Source organism: Mauremys reevesii, linkage group 9 (assembly GCF_016161935.1).
Source record: "Mauremys reevesii isolate NIE-2019 linkage group 9, ASM1616193v1, whole genome shotgun sequence".
Classification (NCBI taxonomy): domain Eukaryota; kingdom Metazoa; phylum Chordata; order Testudines; family Geoemydidae; genus Mauremys; species Mauremys reevesii.
The window spans coordinates 32,157,248-32,163,247 of record NC_052631.1 but is presented as its reverse complement, the minus strand read 5'-3'; the positions used below and the strand labels follow the sequence as shown (position 1 = coordinate 32,163,247).

At 47.1% G+C, this 6,000-nt stretch overlaps 1 protein-coding gene across 1 annotated transcript in view; it reads left to right on the top strand.

Moving 5' to 3' along the window:
• The first annotated feature begins 2,857 nt into the window (after positions 1-2,857).
• The window catches only part of RASA2 (RAS p21 protein activator 2), a 193,238-nt gene continuing 190,095 nt past the window's right edge, over positions 2,858-6,000 (top strand). Inside the window, exon 1 of the mRNA XM_039487411.1 lies at positions 2,858-2,879. The gene's annotated coding sequence lies outside the window, so the exon portion shown is untranslated. The remainder of the gene's footprint in view (positions 2,880-6,000) is intronic.

The window sequence follows — 6,000 nt, the reverse complement described above, 5'->3', positions numbered from 1 at the left end:
GTGACTAGTTTGGAATGTGAGGATGTGACCATACACTTCCCAGTTTATGGCTGGCCTCTGCTGCTTAGCCAAAGGCCTTAGCCTAAGAACCAGGCCTCAGACTGTGATAGTAAGAGAAGGCCCTTACACAGTCAGACAGTGATTTTGATTCTTTCTATTATACCTCTATAACTAGCTAAGTGATAAGAATACACCCTAAATTCTTAAAGTATAGGCCTTTGCAGACAGGCCTGAATACCTATATCCTAACATGCATTTGTTCCAAACCTGTTTACTTCCTAATTTGGAAGTAGCCACTTTGCGAACACCAATCACTGGCTGTACAGTGGTAATTTGCTGGGATGACTAGTTGCTGTTGTTGTTATTATCATTTATTATTTATATTACCATAACACTCAGGGGCCCTTGCTATAGATCAGGACCCCATTGGGCTAAGCGCTGTACAAATACAGAAGAAAAAGATCTTCCCTGCCCCCAGGCACTAAGTGAGCACCTTTCTGCACTACTGCAGATGGTTCATCAGCGCTGTTTTCAAGTGAAGCAGAGTTTGAACATGGTTCTTATACCTGTTTTTATTTTATTTTTAAATGTACATTATATTTTAAAACATGTAAGTTACTTCTGCATTGCTTCTTTCCATAATACGGTTTTCAAGGTACAGGGATTATTGTTGAGGTTTTTTCAAAAAAAAAATTCACTTTAATAAAAAATGGAACTGGCTTTGGCTGCGTTTGCTCTCTGCAAATCTTCTATGGACAGAAATACTCTCAACTCCAAACCTGAAGTGGACATTGGAGAATAATGCACAGAAAGCAAATTTAGATCTCCTAAACATTTTTGAACCAGAAGACTTGAGACAAACAAACAACAGACATACAGGTACAATACAAGCTTCCTTGCACAGATCAGCTAATGCATTTCTGTTTTAACGTACAACACCCATATTATTCTTATTCTGGGATCGCTTCAAGTTGTAGTGTCAAATTGTATGGTGGTTTTGAGATGTGAATAGCCAGAGACTGTGGGCTTGTCTACCATGAGAAAAGGACTCATTGTTGATTGTAAGTGTAATTAATGAGTCATCCCTCAAGTAGTGTTGGAAATGGTTCAACAAGAAGCAAAGAGGGGTCTCAATATGCCTGCAAAGTATCCCATCAGTTCTCTAGCCCAGTGGTCCCCAACCTTTTTAGTCTGGCAGGTGCCAGACGACGAGCCACAGAGGACCGTGGCAGCAGATGAGCATCCACTGAAATTCCACCGACAAGCAGCAACATCAATAGGCGTCACCGCCGAAATGCTGCCAACAAGCAATGTCATCCAGAGGTGTCGCCGCCAAAATACCGCTGAAAATCAGTGGCATTTCGGTGGCGATGCCTCTGGATAATGCAGCTTGTCGGTGGCATTTTGGCAGATGCTCGTCCACTGGCCAGTACGCGGGCGCACTTAGATGCCCCATCAGGTGCCATGGCGCCCATGGGCACCATGCTGGGGACCCCTGCTCTAGCCCATTTTCTGCACTGGGTGGTCTGTTCTTGGCCAAACAGTTGGTTTTGAGTCCGAGCTGTTATGAGATGTAACAATCTTTGCACAGATGGACTCACAGTTTAGGCCATCAGGCTCATTTCTGACACACCGTATGTATATATGGTAAATATAATATGACTTGTCTAAATAACAGCAGAGCCATTCTATTTTGTTTTGTGGTTCTGGAAAAAACAGAACTAGTGCTTGAGAATGGTATCTGGCAGCCCAGGAAATTGAAGACTTCTGTGTAGCCATAGACAAGGTACAGGACTGCCTTGCTAACATGCCTCTGCTCTGACCTGGAAGTGTCCCTTTTAGGACTGAGAGGGGTAGTTATATACTTTGTGCCCATTCAATTTCTGGCTTCTAGGCTATTGCCAGTTGGGCCAGTCATTATTGTGGTTTTGGTGATCTGAATGTGCCCAGTAGAAACCATCCTTTTATCATTAACTCACTTCTTCTTAGAGTGGTAGCCATATTAGTCTGTATCAGCAAAAAGAAGGAGGAGTACTTGTGGCACCTTGGAGACTAACAAATTTATTTGGGCATAAGCTTTTGTGGGCTAAAACCCACTTCATCAGATTAATGCAGAGAAAAATACAGTAGGAAGACATATATACACAGAACATGAAAAAATGGGTGTTGCCATACCAGCTCTAACAAGACTAATCAATCAATCAAGGTGGACTATTATCAGCAGGAGAAAAAAAAAACGTTTGTAGTGATAATCAGGACAGCCCATTTCAAACAATTGATAAGAAGGTGTGAGTAATAGTTAGGGGAAAATTGGCATGGGGAAACAGATTTTACTTTGTGTAATGACCCATCCACTCCCAGTCTTTATTGAAGCCTAATTTAATGGTGTCCAGTTTGCAAATTAATTCCTGTTCTGCAGTTTTTCATTGGAGTCTGTCTTTGAAGGTTTTTTGTTGGAGAAAGTCTCAATGGGATGGGAAGAGAAGGTAGCTCAACTCTCCCTGCTGAGCATAGACCATATGAGCAAGCCCCTTTCCTGGGCACATGAAGAGCCTGGGACATCTACACCACCTGCCCATCTGAGCCTGATGACAGCCTTGCCCTCCTGCATAGTGAAACAGTAACGTGAGGTTTAATTTAAGTTAAAAGAGGTTTCACAGTAAACAACAATACATTCTGAGCCTCCCACTTTTCCTCTTGATTTTGACAGCAAGTGTGTCTTTAATACATGCAACTTTACTGTGTTTTTGTGCTTTTTGATCCTACTGCCAGCAGGGGGCAGATTAAGAAGCAGTGCTTCTCTTTCTGGTCTTCTCTAGCTAGTGCTCCATTCCGTAGCTGCAGCCAGTGAGGGGGAGTAGAAATCCTGCTGTCCCCAGGTGAGTAAGAGGCAGGAATTCATATCATAAATAGGGACCTGTGGGAAAAGTGAGAAGCCCACAGTTATGTCTCCCTTGGGAAGAGGGGAGTGAGTGGGAGGGCCTGCGTGGGAAGAGATGGCTCTTCTGCCGTAAGGAAGTGGGCCTGACAGTAGGCAGCTGGAACTCCTGGCCACCCCTGAGCACTGCCCCAAAGGGGGGTGGAGGGGCAGAGTAGTGTGACTCCAAACCCCCTTCCATGTTTGGGAGGCAGGGTAATGTGGGTATGTACTCCTGCCTCCTGGGCAGAGTTTGGGGGAAAGAGTTTGGGGTGGAGGGTGGGCAGAGGAATTGTGGCTTCCAGAGGTCCCTCCCACCCTGTCTGTGATTAAGAGGTTGGAGGAGGAAGTAAAAATATGGATCCTTCCTAGGCCCCTCTACTCTGCCTGGGTGGGAGGTGAGCAGAAAGTAAACGTGGGCAGAAGGCTCCACCCCCCTTCCCTGTATGATTTGGTGGCAGTGTCTCTAAGCCCACCTCTAGGCTTCTGTAAGGTGTTCACAGGGCCGCCCGGGGGGGGGGGGCAAGAGGGGCAATTTGCCCCGGGTCCCGCCGAGGCCCCCATGAGAGTTTTTCAGGGCCCCTGGAGCAGGGTCCTTCACTCGCTCTGGGGGGCCCAGAAAACTCTTGCAGGGCCTGGGCCCCAGGAGCTTCTTCTGCTCCCAGTCTTCGCCGGCGGGGGGTCCTTGCGGTTGCGCCCCAGAGCGGAAGGACCTTCCGCTGGCGAATTACCGCCAAAGTGGGACCCACCGCCGAAATGCAGCCGGGTCTTCGGTGGTAATTCACCGGCGGGGGGCCCTTCCATTCCGGGACCCGCCGCTGAATTACCGCCAAAGACCCGGCTGCACTTCAGCAGCGGGTCCCGCTTCGGCGGCAGGGGGCCCCCGCCGCGGGTCTTCGGGGCACTTCGGCGGCGGGTCCCGGAACAGAAGCGGCCCCCCCGCCGACGACTTACCGCCGAAGCGGGGGCCTCCCCGCCGCCGAAGACCCCAGGCCCCCGGAATCCTCTGGGCGGCCCTGGGTGTCCAATGTATTTTTGCTCCCCCCCACCCCCATAGCTACCACTTTAAAAATATTTTATGAAATTGTGACAGAAAATGCAACTTTATAAAAAACACAGGAGCAAATTCATTGTAAAATATACTGAGGGAAAAAGAGATGAGGGTGGGCATCAAATCCTCATTTCATCCCTTTCTGCTGCTTTGTATGTGGAGAAGAAAGGAAAATATGATGGGGACTGGGGTTCGATACCTCCCTCCTTCCCCCTTTCCTCTCTTTCAGGAAGGGGAAAATGCTTATCTGTGACTCTCCCTTCATTGGTAAGGATGGAAAATGTGTTTAAGCCCAGTCCCTCTTCATCTGATGTAACAAAAAGCGTCAGGAAGACTCATTGTCCCCTAGTCCAGTGGTTCTCAAACTTTCTTTTCGCAAACCGCTTGAAAATTGTGCTATATATAAAAAAAAAATTATTTTTTAAAATTTGTTCTACAACTAAAAGCACACAACTCAATTTTAATATCAGTAGTCTTACCTTTTTAATGTGATGGATGTGCCCTGTCTCCCCTACTACAGCAGACCCCCAAGCTGGGGCTGGGAAGGAGGACCATCTCTCCCTGGAGCTGGGAAAGCCACCCCTTTCTCTGGCTGTCACAGCCCTGCATGTCCTAAATTCCCACCATCCCCTCTTCTTACCTCACTGCCCCCTCCGCTAAGGCCACCACCTCACCTTACATGTGCATCTTCTCCAGGGTCCAGGCACCAAATTAGTGGAGCCACACCTGTGCAGCTTCACTAATTAGGTGGGTGGCCCTTCATTCTCTTGTGTGTGGCCACCCAGGCATGCACCTTAGAGGGAACTATCCGCAGACCACCTGAATGGAGTTTGTGGACCACAGTTTGAGAACCTCTGCCCTAGCCCACCCCCCATCCCTTTGCATTAGGGGAATGGGACACAGCTGATTATGGTTACAGTGGTTTGTCTCTTAGTGGTGAGGGTGTGCACTGAGATATTCATAGAGAGTTTTGAAGTGGTGATGCTCAGCCTTGGGGAAAAATGATCTGTGACTATTCCTTCAGTTAGTGGGGGGAGGGAAGGGGTGGGGGAAGGAAGAGGGTTGATGTATTGAAGCACCAAGGAATAGCCCAATAAGCCCATCCTCACTACAAACATTCCCCAGACCTGAAAAACTTTGCTGCATCAATTCCTGGCAGCACTCTCAGGTAGTGTGGTTTTGCCCACCTGTCATGATGGGCTGGAAGTTCTTACAAATAATGGTTGAAAAAAGTATTTCAGTCAAGTGAGCAACTTTCAACAATTGCTCTAGTAAGTTTGGCCCTTTCTGCACAGACTGGTATCTGCTGACAATAACTGCTTTCACTGACAGTTTTCTAGGGCTGATTGCACACACTTTCAGGAGTAAGGAATTTTTGCAGTATGAGTTAGCCAAATGGGCTCGTTTCCCCCCGGAGCTTACCTAATTACACCAAGGAGGCACGGAGACTGGGAAGACGAGTACCATTCTCTTTATTGATCAATCAGCTGAGCGGGTGTTCTCGTCCCGGCTAGTGCCAGAGAGAGACACACACCCCATGGCCAAACGGGCCTACCTTTATACCCAGTAACAAACAACTTTGTTGACGTCTCATTTACATTATTTGGCTGACCTTACGGAACCTGTAAATGTACCTATAGGGAATAATGGAGTACATGGAATACATATATCAATCAAAAAGGAACAAGATACATATAATTGTCACGGATACATAAGGGTACAGCTGTTGCGGATACATTTATCATTGTAAGGAAGACATAAGATATCCCTATTGACCCGTCGTACTAACTACTTGGCCAGAAACATGGGAAGACAGCTGCATACATTTAGCGCCAAGCATGGGCCGATAAGCAAAAGCTGACACAGGCCTTTCTCCCTACTTATGTTTCAAGGCCTTTATCCTACTTATGTTCGAGGGCCGTTGTCTTGCTCACGGGCCTCTATCCTGCTTATTTTCTAACATATGCATAGGGCCTTAAAATGTTTTTCCACTCTGAAAAGCAACTAAATGAAAATGACATCATTGGGTTCC